Below are 22,948 nucleotides of genomic sequence, written 5' to 3' on the forward strand. Positions count from 1 at the left end.
AATCCGTTTTGAGTGAATCAAATTGCTATGGTTTCAAATTGAACTCTATTTTATGAATCTAAACAAAAAAAGTATAGGTTTCTAGTCGGAAAAATAAGTTACAAGTCGTTTTTGTAAAGGTAGTCATTTCAGTCGAAAGAACGACGTCTAGATGACCATTTTAGAAAACATACTTCCACTTTGAGTTTAACCATAATTTTTGGGTATAGTTTCATGTTCATAATAAAAATCATTTTCTCAGAATAACAACTTTTAAATCAAAGTTTATCATAGTTTTTAATTAACTAACCCAAAACAGCCCGCGGTGTTACTACGACGGCGTAAATCCGGTTTTACGGTGTTTTTCGTGTTTCCAGGTTTTAAATCATTAAGTTAGCATATCATATAGATATAGAACATGTGTTTAGTTGATTTTAAAAGTCAAGTTAGAAGGATTAACTTTTGTTTGCGAACAAGTTTAGAATTAACTAAACTATGTTCTAGTGATTACAAGTTTAAACCTTCGAATAAGATAGCTTTATATGTATGAATCGAATGATGTTATGAACATCATTACTACCTTAAGTTCCTTGGATGAACCTACTGGAAAAGAGAAAAATGGATCTAGCTTCAATGGATCCTTGGATGGCTCAAAGTTCTTGAAGCAAAATCATGACACGAAAACAAGTTCAAGTAAGATCATCACTTGAAATAAGATTGTTATAGTTATAGAAATTGAACCAAAGTTTGAATATGATTATTACCTTGTATTAGAATGATAACCTACTGTAAGAAACAAAGATTTCTTGAGGTTGGATGATCACCTTACAAGATTGGAAGTGAGCTAGCAAACTTGAAAGTATTCTTGATTTTATGAAACTAGAACTTTTGAAATTTATGAAGAACACTTAGAACTTGAAGATAGAACTTGAGAGAGTTCAATTAGATGAAGAAAATTGAAGAATGAAAGTGTTTGTAGGTGTTTTTGGTCGTTGGTGTATGGATTAGATATAAAGGATATGTAATTTTGTTTTCATGTAAATAAGTCATGAATGATTACTCATATTTTTGTAATCTTATGAGATATTTCATGCTAGTTGCCAAATGATGGTTCCCACATGTGTTAGGTGACTCACATGGGCTGCTAAGAGCTGATCATTGGAGTGTATATACCAATAGTACATACATCTAAAAGCTGTGTATTGTACGAGTACGAATACGGGTGCATACGAGTAGAATTGTTGATGAAACTGAACGAGAATGTAATTGTAAGCATTTTTGTTAAGTAGAAGTATTTTGATAAGTGTATTGAAGTCTTTCAAAAGTGTATAAATACATATTAAAACACTACATGTATATACATTTTAACTGAGTCGTTAAGTCATCGTTAGTCGTTACATGTAAGTGTTGTTTTGAAACCTTTAGGTTAACGATCTTGTTAAATGTTGTTAACCCAATGTTTATAATATCAAAAGAGATTTTAAATTATTATATTATCATGATATTATGATGTACGAATATCTCTTAATATGATATATATACATTAAATGTCGTTACAACGATAAACGTTACATATATGTCTCGTTTCAAAATCATTAAGTTAGTAGTCTTGTTTTTACATATGTAGTTCATTGTTAATATAATTAATGATATGTTTACTTAACATAATATCATGTTAACTATATATATAACCATATATATGTCATCATATAGTTTTTTACAAGTTTTAACGTTCGTGAATCACCGGTCAACTTGGGTGGTCAATTGTCTATATGAAACCTATTTCAATTAATCAAGTCTTAACAAGTTTGATTGCTTAACATGTTGGAAACATTTAATCATGTAAATATCAATCTCAATTAATATATATAAACATGGAAAAGTTCGGGTCACTACATACATGTCAAAAGTTTTGCTTATCATTTCTAGTCGGAAATCATCTGCTTATCATCCTTAGGAAATTACCTGCTTATCATTCATAAGTCTAGACACGTTTTACTGCATTTACTGCATTGATAGTGTATAGACGAATTCTTATCTTAGCATATCTGTTATTGCGAACTTTGACTGATATCTTTTCAAAGATTCTCCGTAATTTACTGGATTTGGTATTATATATACATATGTAAATTATGTATTGAAGAGTACCAAATCTAACTCCTATAATCTATTCCATACTAAAAATTCATTTTCCCCATTATACAAGATGGATTCCGCATCTAATTCGAATTCTTCAGATTCCTACAGTTATGCCAATATGGATTTCCATTCGGGCTCCGAAAGCAGCGTCACCGGAATGGATCAACCAATTTTCCATCATCTATTCTGGATGAATTGGGGATGGGTTCGTAATATACTAAATCACTGGAGACAAGAAGAAGGTGATCCATTCCATCCACCAAATTGCCCTCTTGGCGATGAACCTGAAGCACTTACCGGCGAACCTATTCGAAACACCATTTTCTCTCTCATTTCTAGAGTATCTCATCACGATTATATACTATCCCATATTACAAATCTTGTTCATTTGCTCGCTCCAACCGCCAATCATCCCGGTGTACTAGCAGAAGTTAACGAACTTCGCGCTCGCGTGACGGCTTTGGAGAACATGGTGCGAAGGTTGCAAACACCAGCAGCAGCACCAGCAGCATAATCAGCGCCACCATCAATAACATCAACAATACCATCATCATCACTAACAAACAACATCCGCATCACGCGTCTCGACATCATAATCTGTCCCACAAACATCAACATCATACGCACCATAGATACCAAGGAGTACCAACAATAATGAACGATGAAGTATTGATCCATAACTTCATTGATATTCTGCGAAAAATATGTGGTTTCAAAAAGTTTTAGAGATTTCTTATTCTAGCTCAAACCGAAAAGCAAATGAGATTAATATCATATTAACTTATTAAATTCATGATTTCATCTGAAGAAAATATATATGTATATATGTTTTCATAAAGATTGTAATTAAAAGTTCTTTTGTACAAAATATTAATGGTGAAATTTTTTTTTAACGGGTAGGTAATACCCGAGGAATAATTAGATTTCATCTTAATAAGTTACATGGTACATTCGTCGAAGCTGATTCAACAGTCATTTACTATCCTACTTACAACCACCGATATACGTATCCGTTCACCGCAGAATAACCATTTTCATTCAATTTCATATTTGGATTTTGACTTCCCAGAATCCAACAAGTGGCATATGAAGAAAACATATGACAAAATAAAATCTGTTAGAAACAAACAAATTAACTATGAAAAATTTTGTTAAGAATCCACGCTAACTGTTCCAGCTAACTGTTCCTAGCTAATTGATTACATTTTATTTATCGCAGTTTATTTATCGCAATTTAATTATCGCACTTTTATTTATCGTCATTTAATTTCTGTAATTATTTTACGCACTTTAAATATCAGGACACGTATACAATATTTTGACATATCATATCGACGCATCTATATATATTATTTGGAATCACCATAGACACTCTATATGCAGTAATGATCGAGTTCTCTATACAGGGTTGAGGTTGATTCTACAATAATATATATAGTTTGAGTTGTGATCGAGTTTGAGATGTATACGGGTCACGACACGTATTAATTAATTCGTATATTATATATTAAACTATATATGAATTATTGGACTGTTACTGTGGACTATCGACTGTGGACTAATGACATTGGACAATTAAAATGAATTAAAATATTAATTATAACATATGAAACTAAAGATTTCTTCAAGATTGCCACTTGATTTCATCTTAAACCTCATTGTATCTCGACGATTACAATCAGCGTTCAAATCTATCATGATTCTTAAAAACACCTCAATCGAGAGGATAAACCAACCGCACTTCATCTACGGAAGTAAAGATTGATGCATATAGTTATGCACCTGAAAAACCCTCGGAAACCGAGTAAACGTTTGACACGTATCTGTTCTAGTTCCTTTGACATTGTTATTATCGAAGATCGTTTTGTAATCCCTTTCCAAAGTAGCTAATTTTGTCACAGCTCCAGCAAGTCAACTCCGACTTTTCATCCGAAACAACTTTATTATAACCGCGATATATATGCGTACTCTTTATTGTTACTGGGGAACCTTTTATATTCCACAATATTACCATCAGCGATTAATCATTCTAAAAACACAATTCTCCTGAAACTACCTCGGTTTGATAACCGATGACCCAGATCAGTTAACTTTGAAAATGCTGACGAAGCAGTATGTTGTAGATGATCTTAATGGCCAAAAGTTTGATGATAAAGAAAGGAGTGTTAGGAACGCTCGATAGAAAATTTAGTACCGAAAAGCGGATTATGCGAAACTATGAAGAAAGCCGTGGACAAATCACAAAGAATAAGTTTGCCTTCAAAGAATTCAAATGATTCTGTGCCTGCTGAAATCGTTAGCAAACATCTTATTTCTCATTCTAAACCTTCACAGACAAATCTTCTTCATCATCCATTGATATTAGAAATTCTAAGATATTCTCTTATGTTCTATTATAAATATCCTCCATATTTCTGGCGATATTTTCACAACTATTCTTATCTGAGATCATTTATCTCTCCGTAATATCTGCAACATAAAAGAAACTGTGTTAGTTCTAAATTCTGAAACCTTCGAGTTTAAAGTATGAATGTTTTGAAGTAGTGTTGGGAACTAAAGCATGGATTAGTATAATATAATGACACTTGATCAACATCATTATATTACAGTAAGTCATGCTGAGTTTCTAATGAAGCATGATGATTCACAGTACCGTCATCATGTGCCACTTACACGACTCTTACATTCTATCTAATCTCTAAACATATCAAGAGAATATTTTTCTGGATGACTCGGTCTTCTCCAGGGTATTCTGGTAATTTAATAAATCAAAATCGTTCTATTACCATTTTCTTCTTAGAGCATTAGCTATGTTCATTCTGAATTTCATATCTACGAATTCCGGACCATTACTCACTTGACTCGAAGTCGGGAAGAGAAAACGAAAGCATGAAGCTCCGAAAAATAATGAAGAATATAAACTTCGATAATAACCCCGAAATTACAAATTGTGTATATCGATGCAGATAGCAATATAGAGACACGGGAGAATTAGAAACACTATAAACACAAGAGTATAGTAGAAGTAAATAGATTCTTCTAGTGGTAGATGAAAAAGAAGAATGACAGATATAAAAGTTAGGAGTATATCAAGAATCAGGACTGGATGGAGCATATTGATGAATGCTTTAAAGTAAGAATCAAGGGAGAAAGAATAAAAGGTGTGAGTCGTGGAAAATAAGGAAACGAAGGGATGAATTTATAGTGAAATATCCGACAGAGTAATCGAAACAGATTATTGCATATAATCAAAGAAGATCCTGATTTCCTTAATCACCAAAGAACCAAATCTTATTACGTAAGATTCTCTTTAAATCCCTTAAATCCCGGAAATCAATCATAACTACGTCATCGGTTAAGACGAATATATTTTATTCATCTCACTCTTTTACGATAGTCTCATTTATATTCTTCGCATAATCGAATCGTTTTATCTACATTACTCAATGATGATAAAACTCTATTATCACCTTATATTTGTCATGAAAACCTTCTTATTGTTATCCATAACAACCTCTATCAAATTTCGGGGACGAAATTTCTTTAACGGGTAGGTACTGTAATGACCCGGAATTTTCCGACCAAATTATACTTATGAGATTAATATTTACATAAATTAAACCATACCAACATGATAAGCAATCCAAATTGTTGAGACTTGTGTTTTTGAAAAGAGTTTTACACAACGTTTGACCGTCCAATATGACCGATGATATCACGAACTATATAACATACGATAATTATACGCTTGTGTATATATATGTATTTATATATATTTAACATGATCTAAGGATGGTTTAACATCTCATTGTGTACTAATGACAATGAGTTATAAGTATATTTTGAAACTACTAACTTAAGTTTTCAAAACGATAACTATACGTAACATTCTTTGATATATACACTTATAATCTATAATGCTTATACATGTATCGTATATATAATGTATTTAATCACTTTTTAAGGACTTAAATACATAAAACAATATAAGTATATTCACAAAAGATAGCTATATTTGAATTCTCGTTCCGTTTCCTCAATATTTCTATACGTATATCTAGGGTATATGTACCCGTATCATACCCAGCTTCTATACGTATTTACTATTGGTATATACACATCAAATCAACATCCTAATCAACATTATTACTGCCCTAGATATGAGGTAACTAGAATTTGTCAAGTAGTATGAATTATTAGTAAGAAAATAAAATTAGGAATCCTTTTCTTTCTTTATAAACTAAAAATATTTTTATAAATGAACACCATTTCTTCACTCCATTTTCTCATACCTACACCCTCATTTCTCTCTCAAAATACTCCTAACTTCATACTTGATCATATCCAAGCATTTTCCCCATCATTTAGCTTCAATTACAAGCCTTAAACACCATAAGAAAACTCTTTCAAGAACATTCAAAATAACCACCCATTTGAAGAAGTTTACTTCCAACCTTTTGATCTAACTCCGCCACTCTTTAATTTCAAGATTATTTCTTATCTTTTGCAGTAACTTTGTCCAAGTAACTTGAGGTAGTAACCTTGTTCATAATCTTATTCAATTCATATTCATATAGCTATCTTATTTTGTGGTATAAAATTTTAACAACAAGAACATAGTTTGAATGATTTCAAACTTGTTTGCAAACTAAATAGATCCTTATAACTTGACTTTTAAAACACTTCAATACATGTAATATATCATAATGGTATGCTAACCTAACAAGATATAACTTGGTTTTACAAAGAACATCTTAAAAACTGAATCTACGTCGTCGGAGTGCAACCGGAGGCTGTTTTGGGTTGGATAATTAAAAACCATCTTGAGCTTTGAATTGGAAGTTTATGTTCTGGAAAACTGATATCTCTTATGAATATGTTAACACATAAAAATTTCATGGTTTAACTCAAAGTGTAAGTATTTTTAGAAAAATGATCATTAAATGTTGTTTTTATGATGAAAAATGATCACTTTCATAAGTTTCACCAAAGTTTGATCTATAACCTATGATTTTGAATACAATCTAAGGTATTTTCAGTTCATATTCTTAAAATTTGACTCGATCCAAGGAAGTGGCAAATTGAACCAACAAAAACGGAGTTGTAATGAAGAAACTACGACTAAAACAAGATTGGGTATCCGAAGCTAGTTTAGCTACGAAAATATTTGGAGAAAAAGTAAATTAATCATATCTTTTCTAATTAATATGATATTTTATATATAATTACTTATGATTTGATTTTATATATTTCAGGACCACCCGTAAACAACACGAGAAGATTAATCATAAGACCTTATGATTGTACGCAACACGTCATTTGACAACACGGTACTTTATGTACGCAACACGTCATTTGACAACATGATACCATGGGTCGAGATTAATTCTGATCAATACGAATACGATGGGGTCTTTATTTATTTTATTGAGCAACTAATTGTGGACCACTAACATCGGACTTCTAACTACGGACTAAGAAAATATTAAAAGTATTATAAGTATATATATATATATATATATATATATATATATATATATATATATATATATATATATATATATATATATATATATAACGATTACTTGAAAAGAAAATATGTTGATATATTATATATATGGATAGGTTCGTGAATCTGAGGCCAACCCTACACTTGTTCAATGTCGTCCTATGTATTTTTACTATAAAATACAGTATGGTGAGTTTCATTTGCTCCCTTTTTAATTGCTTTTGCAATATATATTTTTGGGCTGAGAATACATGCGCTGTTTTATAACTGTTTTACGAAATGGACACAAGTACTAAAAACATATTCTACGTTGAATTGTACCACTTTGCATATTTTTCCCTAATAGCTTGGTAACTACCATTTACATGCGGTATTGTAAACGCGAATCCTGTTGATAGATCTATCGGGCCTGACAACCCCAACCGGACTGGACGACCAGTATTCAACGGTTGCACAGTACTTCGTTTTGGTGACTATACTTGGTAAGGTGTAGTGAGATTTCATAATAAAGGGAATATGCGACGTTGATTAAATGTTAAGTATGGTTACCAAGTGCTCAACCACTTAGAATGCTTTACATACACTTGCGAGTGTATTATGTTTATGATTAAGAAATCTTGTGGTCTATTAACATATTGAAATGATTGTTATGATAAACCTATGAACTCACCAACCTTTTGGTTGACACTTTAAAGCATGTTTATTCTCAGGTACGAATTAAGTCTTCCGCTGTGCATTTGCTCAATATAAGGACATTACTTAGAGCCGATCATCGCAATGGGACCAAATGTTGATGACTTCGTCCAGGTGGATTAGGACGGGTCCTTTCACACGCGTACCCAGATTCTATTGTAAACTGTTCCAGAAGTTCGATACAAACCTAGTATCTCTATCGGAAACTATTGACAACGGTATACCATGTCGACTAACGATCTCTTTCAAGTACAATTCTGCCAAATCACTTAACGAAGCTGTTTCACGAGTAGCTAAAAAGTGAGCACTCTTTGTTAAACGATCCACAATCACCCAGATCATGTCGTGTCCTTTCTGGGTTCGGGGTAACTTGGTTACAAAATCCATCGTTATATGATCCCATTTCCACTGAGGAATTTCTAACTGTCTTAGAGATCCATACGGTCTCTGATGTTCTGCTTTAACTTGCGCACAAATATGACATTTTTCGACAAAATTTACAACATCTGTCTTCATTGTCGGCCACCAATACAATGTTTTCAAGTCTCTATACATCTTTGTACTACCTAGATGCACTGATAATCTCGATTTATGCGCTTTAGTAAGGATTAAATCCCTCAAATCTCTAAGTATAGGCACCCAAATTTGATCTTTATAGCTCTTTAATCCTCTAGAATCATTGCATAGGTCAAATTTTCTTTTAGTCATTTGTTCAGTCTTTAGGTTTTCGTCATTCAAAGCTACTAACTGGACGGTTTTCAATCGATCAATCAAGTCTGAAACTATTTCAATTCTCATAAATCTAACATTTTCGATGGTTTTCTTGCGACTCAGAGCATCTGCGACCACATTTGCTTTACCCGGATGGTACTTAATCTCACAATCGTAGTCTTTAATCAATTCTAAACATCGACGTTGACGCATATTTAATTCTTTCTGTGAAAAGATATATTGAAGACTCTTATGATCTGTATAGATTTCACAATGTGTACCATACAAATAATGTCTCCAAAGCTTCAAAGCAAACACAACTGCAGTTAACTCTAAATCGTGAGTAGGGTAGTTTCGTTCATGATTCTTCAACTGTCGTGAAGCATACGCTATAAATTTATTTCTCTGCATCAAAACACAACCCAGACCTGCACATGACGTATAGCAGTAGACCACAAAATCTTCTGTTCCCTCTGGCAAAGCTGAAACCGGCGCTTGACATAACAACTGTTTAAGAGTCTAAAAAGCCTTTTCTTGTTCATCAGTCTATCGAAAGGCTACATCTTTTCTAGTTAACTTATTCAACGGACCTGCTATTTTAGAGAAGTCTTTGATAAATCGGCGGTAATAACCTGCTAAACCCAGAAAACTCTTAATTTCTGTCGGCGTTTTCGGTGAGTTCCAATTCATTACGACCTCTATCTTAGACTGGTCTACTTTAATACCCTGTTCACAAATCACATGACCCAGAAACTGTACTTCCCGCAACCAAAATTCACACTTAGAAAACTTGGCGTACAACTGTTCCTGTTTCAGAAGTTCTAATACCAATCTCAAATGTGCAGCATGATCTTTCTCGATTTTCGAATATATCAAGATATCATATATGAAGACAATCACAAACTTGTCAAGATACTGACGACACACCCTGTTCATGAGATCCATAAACACTGCTGGCGTGTTTGTTAACCCAAATGGCATAACTAAAAATTCATAATGATCGTATCTAGTTCTGAACGCTGTTTTCGGTATATCACTCTCTGCAACACGTACCTGATGATACCCTGAACGTAAATCAATCTTTGAAAAGTAGGAAGCACCCTGTAACTGATCAAATAAGTCATCTATTCTTGGTAACGGATACTTATTCTTGATTGTTCTCTTATTTAAGTCACGGTAATCTATACACATACGAAGCGACCCATCTTTCTTTTTCACAAACAAAACAGGAGCACCCCACGGTGAAGAACTTGGTCGGATAAACCCCTTATCTAACAGTTCCTGAATCTGAGACATCATTTCTCGGATTTCGGACGGAGCTAATCTGTAAGGAGCTTTTGCAACTGGCGTAGCACCGGGAACCAAATCAATTTTATACTCTACTTCACGTACTGGAGGTAACCCTGGTAAATCATCTGAAAATACTTCGGGAAATTCTGACACAATGGGAATATCGGTCACCTGCTTCTTCTCTTTCTTAACATCAATCACGTAGGCTAAGAATGAATCACACCCTTTCGTTATTACCTTCTGAGCTTTCATTAGGGAAACCATAGGGAAGTTAAATCCATTGCGCTCTCCCCTAGCTATCACTCGGGATCCGTCGGCCAAACGGAAAGAAATCATCTTCTTATCACACTTAATATTAGCCCTATTAGCTCTTAATCAATTCATACCTATGACTACATCAAAGCTAGGTATAGGCATCAACAAACAGGTTAAAGGGAAGGAATGGCCGTCAATTTCGATGGTAATTCCAGACACAAATGATGTGCATGGAACTATTTTACCATCAGCTACTTCTATTCCCAAAGGCTCATCTAACATCCTAACATGCAACTTCAACTTATTACAGAAGCCTAAGGACATAAAAGATCGATTCCTCCAGAATCAAATAACACACGAGCTGGCAAGGAATTAACCAAGAACATACCGGTAATGACGTCATCGGTAGCGGTTGCAGCGTCTACCATCATCTGAAATGCCCTTGCCTCTGCTATTGGAGGATTCTTTCTCTTCTGCCCGGCAGTAGAAGCAGAAGATCCCCCAGAAGTTACAGACCTCGCCCCTGACCCTGCCCCAGAACCGACTCTCGACGCAGATGGACAGTTCGTTGATCTATGCCCCTCTTGATGGCAACTCCAACAAACATTAGACCTAAAAGAACAAGCTGTTGATTCATGACCTAACACTCCACATTTTAAACACCTTCTGGTCATTGGAGAACACGGACCGAGATGGGTCGACTTGCAAACATTACACCACCCAGACTGACTTGAACCTGGTCCACTAATACCAGACTTACTTTTCTGTTTAAACCTACCTGACTTCTTACCACGAAATCCTGATTGCTTACTTGATTGCTGAACAGACTGACCACCCGATTGACTTTCTGATTTTCCTCCAAAATATCCACTTTTTGAACTTTCTCTTTTCGCTGTCATGATATCACCTTCAGTAATCTTCGCCATCTCATGAGCCTGTGCCAATGTGGTTGCAAATCTCGCAACTGTTCTATATTCTGGCTTAATCACCCGCATAAAATGCTGAATCTTATCCTTTTCAGACGGTACCCACTGTTGAACAAACCTTAACTTCGATGTAAAATCTCTGAAAACCTCATCAATCGTCATGTTTTCGGTCATTTTCATACTCACAAACTCAGTTTTCAATCTTTCCATCTCATACTCAGAACAATACTGCTCACGAACCTTAGCAGCGAACTGTTCCCAAGTTATCTGACTGATCTGTTCTTTGGGTAAATATGCAGTAATAGAATCTCACCACTCCATTGCTTCACCTTTGAGAAGCCTACTAGCAAACAGTACCATAGATTCAGGCTCACAAAAACATGCTTCCAACGCTCTCTCTACTTCTCTTAGCCAATTAAGGGTCATTGTAGGGTTTGTGTGACCACTGTACTCAGGAGGTTTACAGTCCATAAACTGTTTATAGGTACACTTCCTTCTTGTCTCAGGGACTTGAAATGGGTACATCATTTGATTAGGAAAAGTCTGGTTAAACGGAAATGGCATTTGATAGTTTTGATAGGTATTTTGTGGAAACTGTGATTGGGAACTGCCACCGGCTTGATTATAAAGGTTTAAAGGAAATGTTGTGTTTAACGCAGTGGTATTTGGGTTCCATTGTGCCCGTTCTTGTTCCAATTCCTTAATTTTCTCCTGAGCTTCTAGTAATCGACTTTGAAGTTCTATTACTTCTTGAGAAGTTTCTTCTTCTGAAGACACATGTCCATCTTCCTCAGGGGCTCTAAAAGTACCAGTTTCATTGATAGTAGACCCAGTAGCGGTTGCTTCATTATCTGCCATTACTGCACTACCACAACACTCACACCAAAGCTTAGTATAAATTCTGTTAGTACTAACAACTAACACATATCCTGTCCTAATACTCACTTAACCCATCCCCAGCATGTTATGTTTGACATGACTCTTCTAAGTTTGGGAACATGACATGTAGATCACAATGCACATGTTGCCAAACTCAGCTCTGATACCAACTTGTGACACCGCTATTTTTTTTTATATATATACGTGGCGGAAGCATTTATTTATTAATTACAAAATAAACATTAACTATTACTAAGACAACCAGTGTCACGTGTCATTACAAAATACATGTTTATACGGAAAAGATGTAGTTACAATCTGTTTTCAAAAGAACACAGTTTAAACTATAAAAGATCACATCAGAGTTAATCCTGTCAAACATAACATCACCATGCCCGTCTTCTCCCAAAAAGCACTATCTACAAAAGCTATCAACCTGCAGGGAGGAGATGGAGGGGAATTAGCATGAAGCTAAGTGAGTACGACTAACTACAGGCCATAGCATACATAAGTGTTATACTAATCATGTCACAATAGTCTAACACACAAACATCACCCAAGTGCCGTCTACAGAGACTCTGGCGGCTCGTCCAAACCATTAACCACCAGCTGATCGGATTGGGGCTTACCAGAAGTTCCTCCACCACCGTATGTATATACATAATCCACACGCGACGGACGCATCATTCACATATATATACACCACGGTTGTCTAGGCTACCACAGAGGAACCCAACCCGCAGGTTGATCTCTCCTACCGAGGCTACCACACAATAGGGACGCACTGGGCTCCAGCAGACAAGCATCAACTAACATGCAGTCATCACAAGTACTAACTAACCACAACAATAAGTATATCTAACAAGCATGGCAATCATAATATAACATGCTTCTATATACTATATTCTCCAGTTAGTCCCACTCACCAAATACCAGCAAACGAGAAGGTATTCAGCTATCTAATCACTGAACCTTCTCTTTTTCCTTTTCTCCTGAGAAAAACATATACATAAGTTAGTTTCTGTTCGTTAACATCAAATAACACAATATATAAATTTTTGTATCAAAAACTGTCCGATAAAAATTTTTGCTTAACACTTGTGCACTTTCAAAATTTACATCCTGACCATCAAAATACAAAATTTACATCCTGACCATCAAAATACAAACGGGCAGCATAACGGCTAAAAATCAACACTTAGTTAAAATATTCTGCTCTGGACACTCAGTCGGTCGACTGTCGACACAACCGGTCGACTGACCTTCCCAGTCGGTCGATTCATTTGGTATTACATCAATCGGCCGAAGGTAAATCTCAGTCGGTCGGTTCACCCAACAGTCGGTCGGTTGTCTTCGTCAATCGGCCGGTTCAACCCTCAGTCGGTCGACTGTCGACCGACAGTCGGCCGACTGTGTTCATCTTCATCAGAAACTGAACAAAGGCTACGGACTTCACGATGAAATCCTCAAATCTCGATCTAAAGCTCGTTTTACACACCAAAATCGACCACAACTTGTTCACTACTTGTTATAGACTCAAAACCCACAACAATTTGACCATAACAACACTTAAATCACTTGTTTTGACACAAATTTACACTTTTATGAAAACTAACACAAAACCTTAAATTTCTCAAAGATTAGAGCATGGAAGCTTGTGATTCTTACCTTAAAAGAATCAGTGAATCACAAGGAACACAAAGATATGAACAATTTGAGCTCTAGATAAAGATTAAGGATTAGGGTTTGATTGTAGGTGGAAGGGAAGGTACGGTGTGTGTGTGTGAGATGGTTCTGGAAAAATGCAAGAGAGAGACAGCACTAGTCACTTAATTGGGTTTAATTCCCACACTGTGCGATACACGGGTATTTATCAGTTATCTGATATCTTTCGTACAGCATTTGGCAACCCAAACGAAGTCCAAATTAAATAAACAAACCTGTTATGTGACCCTTGTCACAAACTGGTCCTAACCACATTATTATATAATAATAAATATTAAATAAAAATAAAAACATATAGTAACGCAATACAAACTTAAGGGCAATCTAGTAATCTTACATCTAGGCCCGATTGAGGATGTTACAAAAATAAACTCTCATAGGACATTTAATTTTCATAGTCGTATTATATCATAAGCTAATAGGACATGTGATATTTATGTCGTATCATTGTAAAAATTTTCAGGACACTATAATTGTTTAATACGACGGATGAGTTGCTGGGGTCCTGTCATATCATTTCATAGGACACTTTAATTGTAAATCATAAAATGGAACTTTATAAGACATTTTACGGTTTAGTGTCGCGTTATGTGTTTATTGAATATGACACTTTATAAATAAAAAAAGTCATAAGAAATAAAGTATCATAGGACATGTGTTTATTGGATGGTGGGCTGGCCCAGCAAAAGAGATCACTTAGGTGCTATTTCGGAAATCATGATAACTAAATATTACTTTTCATCTTTCAAGATACTTACTGATTTTATTATGTTTTACAGACAATTATAAAAAGCTTTGAGTGAATATATATTGTATGCAAGTAGATCGACACGACTGCATTTCATGACATATATAACGAAAATTTAACTACTTCATATCACAACTCGTACATTTGAGAAGCAACTATGTTTTTAACAAATTATGAGTATTAATCGTAGCCTCACGAAAAACTTGCACACTAATACCTACACACATTATGCCTTTCAAATTGATGTTTGTGCAGTTTGGCTTAAACCCAACGAAGAAGAGATAACACGTTAATTTGGACTTTTGATCACTCGTTTCATTCTTCAAAATTTTGATTATGTTTATGGGTTTGAACCATAATCAATAGTCTATTAGTCAAATAAGGTCAAACTAATTCTAACGTAATGAATATTGAAACTACATGTTTACATGAATGATTTTGGCTGTTAGTCTTGAACACAAGCTATCAAAGTACAGATTTCTTTTTGCCTGCTCGATTCCTAGTTGCCTTTGAATCTATATAATGAAAAGCAAATTCAAGTAAAAACATATATATATATATATATATATATATATATATATATATATATATATATATATATATATATATATATATATATATATATATATATATATATATATATATACTAGATTTAAGAGCCCGTGCGTTGCACGGCAGCTCAAAAATATATTATTCGGATACGTTAATATTGTATTATATATTTACAATAATGAAACCAATCATTAATGAAATTACACCGTTCTGTTCAAGGCATTATATTTTCCAATTTTCTGTGACAATATACAACATAAGTAATACAAAATGTTCTCTTCAAAGAGGTAAGTTGTTACTATAAATTGAATTTTAGCTTTTAAATGAACAAAATAATTGATACGAAGATTAAGAAGTAAATTAAATCTTGTAACTGAAATTACCCTATTCTGATCAAGTCATTTGTCTACAACATTTTACTTAAAAAATACAAAATGGGTGAAAGTGTCTACTAAATGGACAACACTTTACTAAATAAAAGTTTTGGACCGTGATGATGTATAAGAAAGTATAAGTTGCATACTTGTGTTCGTTTAACTAAGTTAGTTGAGCTTCACCACAAAATCAATATCTAAATCTTCTTTCTCTTTGTTGTTATTGTCTCATTGTCGGAAACTTGAGCTTCGTTGAATTTGATTCTTCATATTGCTATGTGGGTGGTGGGGTTGTCATCATGGCAACACCTATATCATATAAAATGCCATAGTGTAATAATGTCTCCAACATGATGCATGGCCGCACCAAATTGTAACGTTGCTACAATGTTTTTAGGTGTATCCAAAGGACACACCTAAAAACATTGTATCAACGTTACAATTAAGTTACCAAAACTCTGGGAAAAAAATCTCACAACCATAAAATCAAACTATTCGTTAATAAGGAGAATCAAGGTAACATACCTTCAAGTGTTAGGTGACAATAATGAATCAGTTACATTGATGTATGTTGTATGAATCGGCATGTGAAGTTGTAAATGAACAACATCCTTTAAATTAACATAAACAACTTGATGTAACCATACAATTAAAAAGAAGACTCTAAAAACCTTAAAGACTCGTACCAGTATTATTTGAAGTATCATCTCAAAAGCATGTTCTCATGAAGCTATAAGAATATGACTAATCAACAATTTACTTTTTGATTTATATTGCAGCTATAAGAATAATAACATAAAAGCTTACTTTGTGCCATGAGAACCTGTTAACTGTTTAACCTGCAATCACACCCTAAACAAAAGTCAATTATGTAAAACAAAATTTAATCGTAAATCATCAACGATACCAAACCGATATTTACAAATACAATATAAAACGAACGGATCAGTTAAAGAAGCATACCAGAAGAAACTTGATGATAACGTTTGAAAAAGGTCAAATGATGACACTAACTCCCACCATCTCAATACTAAAGCAGCGGCAAAATAACAAATAAAACCATTTGATAAGTAATACATATAACGAAATAAACAGTGTATATAATCATAACTAACATATTCCTAACTAATTATTAAAGTTAAATATAAGTACTGTCAATGTCTACGGTTAATCAACCGACCCATTTTGATCCGAAGTAGAAAATTAGCTACTTGATCCAGAAAATTTTGACCATTACCAAATCCACATTCGCCAGGATAAAGAGCGTATAAATTAAAACACTACAACTATTACCATCTTCAATGATCTTCAAAACTCGGAAACGGTTAATATGTTTAACTGGCAATTTCACAGTTCTTCACAGCAGTATTTGAAACAGCTTTGGCCCCTAAATGCACTCATAACAATTCGATAAGCCAACCACTACGTACGACATCCGTGAAAACTTTGAATGAAGACTTTGAGATAATATCAATTTGTACCTGGAAATGCACTATTAGTGAGAGAAGTACTTACATAAATTCACCTCATATCAGCCCGTTTACTTAAAAATGAGTTATAGCAGAGTAAGTCATATTTCTAACATGTCATATCATATGAGTAAAAGAAAATATATCAAATATAGTGAGGCAACCATGTTGAGATTTTCTGTCTGAGTTTTAAAAGCATATTACCTACTAAATTGATTACTGAAGAAACTATCATGACACATTTTATTGTAGTCGTATTTAATACATATAATAATTCAAAGTAAAAGTGTGCAAGTCTTTCATGTTAAACCAACCCGGACTATTTCAACCCTACCATAACATTATTAGCTTTGACAGTTTGACTTGTTAGTTGTTGCCAAACTCGCTTGCCAGCCCATTTTGCCACATCCAGATAATATAGATCAAGCGATCATTGTTTTTACTGTCCACGACACTTACTGAAAGCAGCAAACACATGCTATTGTACAGGTTAAACATCAAGACATAATTTAGTTATATACACATATTACTAACAAGTCAAACTGTCAAAGTTAATAATGTTATGTACACATATTACTTCAAAACATAATTCACCTTTTGTCTTCAGCATGATAAAAGCCTTTGTACAGGGTAAACATCAAGACATGTTACTTTATTATATTGAGAAGCAATGAAAGGTAATACTTGATATGGAAAGCATGGGACTAAATGGTTAGATTGTCATACAAACCTATAAGGACATGCTACTTTATTATACAAATTCAATACGCAAAAGCTTTTGAATTATATAATGACAGAGGTGATGACAAAGTACATGTAAAATGCCAACCTTTCATTGTTGTTAAGTTTTTATACTTTTGCTTTGAAATGGACTACCATTCTTATATTGTAGCAAGCTGTGTCCAAACCACATTACTACTGGATAAAATATATTTCATGCTCAATTTCATTAAAGTTATAACAGATTGCACTAACACCTTACTTACCGAATAAAAATATGTTAATCTTTATAGATATTACTCAAACAACAAATACTTACAGCTTGCTTAGCACACAACCTTCTTATTATACTACATGCACATATTAAGCATGTTCAAGCATGAGGAAGACCTGCACCATTTAACTGATTATATATCAAAATACATACAAATTTCATCATTTAAAAAGATATTATCCAAAACATCATAGATTACCTGCACAAATTTCATTTTATAAGTAAATGATACTTGATAATCCCATGTAATTGTAAAAGAACTAAGTGATTAGACATGATAATATATGTGGATATTGAATCAAGTTGCTTATGTTTAAGCTTTTCCTAATATCCTGCATAGTTTCTACTGTTATTGAACTTTTTTTTATGTAAAAGTATATTTTTCTTTTAAACTCACAGTTCCTAATCCAAATGTTACTCCATTTAGTCAAATTGTGAATGTCTTTCTTTTGACTTGCACAGAGTACAATACCGTTGTAAATTACATATATATTCCATCACATATTTTACATCAACATGCCTCAGTCTATTTTTTGTCAGATGTTAACCATATATTGAAGCTATAAGCATCATCTTTAATTTATCCCAAAACTCATTAAAGATGCTAAAATCTGTAGGTATAAAAAATATGAATACTTAACAAATGTTACCAACGAAGGCAATAAGCATCGCTGATCCCCTAGTTTAGAAACCGAAATCAAATCGATGAAACATACCTGACGCCCTTTTTAGATGACGAACTCAATTCGCTGAAAGAAACATTAATCATCCTTAGAATATTGGTGTGTTGTCAATCTGAATACATATAGATATCGATTTTCAAAGGATTAGGGTTGATGAACGTCGTTTTATTTTATCAATCTTTTTGTACGGGATTTGATCGGTGGCGGCATTTGATTGCGTATCGAGAAACCTAATGAAGATTGGAATTTTTGGATCGAAGGAGATGGATAGGAGAGGAGCCGTAGAAGAAGATTGGGGATTTCTGATTGTTGATTTTAGATGCCAGCGTGGAGTGAAAATTATGTTGATTAATTAGTTTTAATTGTGATTAAGTGTGAGATTTACACGTCAGCATTTGAGATTAAGGAGTAATTAAGGATTGACCCCACTTAGGATTATTCCTCACGATTTATACATGTTTATAGAAGATTATAGATATATATATATATATATATATATATATATATATATATATATATATATATATATATATATATATATATATATATATAGGGGCAGGATCAATGGAGAAGTAACCAATCGGGAGAAGCGGGGGGAGCAAAAAAAAAAAATTTCGTTTTTTTTGAAATTTTTTTTCCCGGCATCAAGATCACACGAAAATATGAACATTTAGAAGAGACACCTCATGATGAATGTTATTATTTAGGCGGAAAAACGATCGACAAAAATAACATTTAAGATAATATTGTTCGTGAAGGATATGAACGTTTTTTTTTCATGTTTTGTGAAGTAAAATTTAGCCCGATTTAGAGTTTAGGGTTTAGGGTTTAGGGTTTCGTGTTTCGGGTTTATTACATAAACCCAAAACACCAAACCCTAAACCCTAAACCTTAAACCCTAAACCCTAAACCGTTCGTGTTAAAAACTCAATCTAAATCCTAAATCTAAACCCTAAATTTCTAAACCCTAATATCTAAACCCTATAAACCCTAATATCTAAACCCTAATATCTAAACCCCAATAGCTAAAACCTCAAAATACGCTCGAAAAACACGATAATTGTTATATATTACTTCTTCGAGCGTTTTCCCACCAAAATAAAAACATTTATCACAAAGTGTCTCTACTAAATGTTCATATTTTCATCTCATCTATAATGTTCGTGAACAAAGTTTTTTCAAAAAACAAAAAGAAAAAAAAGTTTTTGCTTCCCCCGCTTCCCCCCGAATGGTTACTTCACCCTTGATCCTACCGATATATATATATATATATATATATATATATATATATATATATATATATATATATATATATACACACAATACCAAAAATTCAAGTAAATCAATCCAAGATCAAAAAATAACAACCATAACTTAAGCCAAAACACAAAAATCAAGGAAATTCATGTGGGACTGATGAAACTGATAGCAACAGTTCTTGAATTACCCATCAACTGATGATACCAATCAGAGCTTATCGATGAGCTAAAGAGATGGTGTTAAACTAACGACCATGGACATTCATTGTTCAAATAAGTTAAATTCTAATAACCTGTTATTCGGAATTGATTCAATCTGCAAATCTTCGATTCCATAGTGATATCTACAGATTCGGACCATTCTGGACATATGATAGAACCAATTTATTTGTTACTCCAGTTAATAATGATAAAAATAAGGTTTTTTATAAAATCAATACATAAACACATATTTATAACTTGGTGCAGAATATTTTACGAAACATACACAATTATACAAATAGAATCGTATAAAGATACAAAACCCTAAATCGATGTTTCAGAAAAACATATAACGAATTGAATAAAGTTAATCTAAAATAGAGAGAGAAAAAAAATGAATAACCTCAGCATGAGTGTGAAGAACAAATTGGACTATCATCGAAAATATAATTCAGAGCACTCTTAGGATTGGTGTTAAGATTTCACGTCATGTGTACATACATTTAAAAAAAATAGAAGAGATTAGTGGTTGTACCTTTTGGAAATAGAGGAGAGGATATATTCGGATTTCTAGTAAAATTTGAAGAATTTGAAAAATTTTAGCGACGTGGGAGGGAACCCAAAAGTAGTCGAGTCCCATTTTTACATTTATTTTTTTGTTTGCTATGATAACCTTATTACGGAGTATAATACTTGGTCTATAGTAGATTTATTAATCTTGTGAATTCAACAATTTCTTTCAAATTAAAGGGACTAATCAGAGTACAACATGTGACGCGATAATCACATGTAATTAAAAAAAATTCAAAACTTTTTTCTTCAAAATAAAAAAAAAATTCAATTTTTTCAATCATATGTGATTAGATTTGACATGTAGAATCACATGTGATTGAGTTTTACAATCATATGTGATTAGCATGCAGAATCACATGTGCTTTACTAAAAGAGTATTTTTTTTGTTTTGATACAATTAATATGGGACAAAGGAAATATATATATTATCATATTTATACTTATAGATGACAATAAATTGAATATGGATCAAATAATGTCATGTTCATATTCATATTCTATTAACTTTTGTACATATATCTCGGTGTCTATCTCTAATTCATTTAAGTTTATCAATCCATATCCATATCCCACATGTTGGATTATGCGGATTATTGCTTATCCATCAGATTAAAATATTTTGTATTTTGATTAATTACAAATATTTAATTTTAATCGTATTCCTTCATATTAAAGTTGTTTTAAGTTTAATCGTTAATAATAATATTTATGTACATCTGTAATTGTATATATTTTTAGTATAAACTGATTTTATTATGTCAAAATCTAATTGATCATAGAGTGATGATATATGTCAATTTTGTATATCTATAATGATTTTAAAGACAACTAGTGAAAAAACCCGTGAAACCGCGGGTTTGTTTAAAAGCTACAGTTGAATGATATATTTTAGGTTTTAAGTGAATGTTGATGCCGAAGTCATATTATTTAGATTACGTTAACAATTAGATACAAAAAAAAAAAAACATTAGCCTTTAAATGAAAATGCAAGTGATAAAATAGAATAAGGTAAGGAAATATATTAAAGTGAAGCAACTATAAGTATGTTAATAAAAGCACTTGAGTATGATGAATAAATAGTAGTAATTACCACCTTCGAATGTAGTTAAATAGATAATTATATACCCTAAACAACTCTAAAAAAAAATATTAGTGAATCAACATCTTTTGTACGTAGTCGCTTGCAAACAAATGTAATTGAGAGAGCTTGAAGCTACAATTTAGTGCATGATTGCTAATAACCACAAAACTTGTCATATCCCCATGGACCACATTCATTATGCTTGTTAAAAATAAAACAGATATTATTTAGTGTATAGTTCAATATTAATGTTATATTGGACGCAAATATAAGGAGTATGATTTAAGTAAGTTTCAAAATAAAATAACAAAATTAACGTTGACAGTATTATTTGAAAATAAAAAAATAATGTATAAACAAACTTGTATAAAATTCATATTATAAGCTTTGAAAACATCATTGTATCAAAAAAAATGGAAGAATTACTCTGATTTGATCTTATCCAGATTAGGCTCTTTGATTTATAACGTGATTGTATTCATCTCATCTAAATTTAAAATATATATCAACGTAATTTGATTTTATGTATCAATATCAACTGATAAAAAATATAAATATCGATATACATCAATATAAATTAAGAATTGATTTATAAAAAAAAACACAGGTTCACAAGAATTACAATATTTGATCAATTATATAAACGACCATCCATATTCATATCCATATCCATTTAATTTGAGTTCATTCGTCCATATCCATATCTGATGGATTAAGCGAGTTAACAGATATCCATTGGATATCAAATGAAATGTTTATCTAACGACGATTTTAAAACTAGTGTTAAGAGGAATAGCAAGTTATATTCCCCTAACCGGGCACTTTCCCATTTTTCAATAACATACTTCAAGAAATATTACTAAAAGAAAATTGTTATCTTAGGACCCCTCATCTGGGACCCCGTTGAA

At 32.8% G+C, this 22,948-nt stretch overlaps 1 long non-coding RNA gene across 1 annotated transcript; it reads right to left on the reverse strand.

Annotated features, from left to right (window-relative positions):
* Positions 1-15,702: 15,702 nt before the first annotated feature.
* On the reverse strand, positions 15,703-19,386 carry LOC139891805 (uncharacterized). Its single transcript, XR_011773845.1, has 3 exons — positions 18,960-19,386; positions 18,289-18,359; positions 15,703-17,261 (listed from the first exon to the last, which is right to left on the reverse strand). It is a non-coding gene; the product is annotated as an uncharacterized lncRNA (long non-coding RNA).
* Positions 19,387-22,948: the final 3,562 nt, after the last annotated feature.

This window comes from Rutidosis leptorrhynchoides, chromosome 2 (genome assembly GCF_046630445.1).
Source record: "Rutidosis leptorrhynchoides isolate AG116_Rl617_1_P2 chromosome 2, CSIRO_AGI_Rlap_v1, whole genome shotgun sequence".
Lineage (NCBI taxonomy): Eukaryota > Viridiplantae > Streptophyta > Magnoliopsida > Asterales > Asteraceae > Rutidosis > Rutidosis leptorrhynchoides.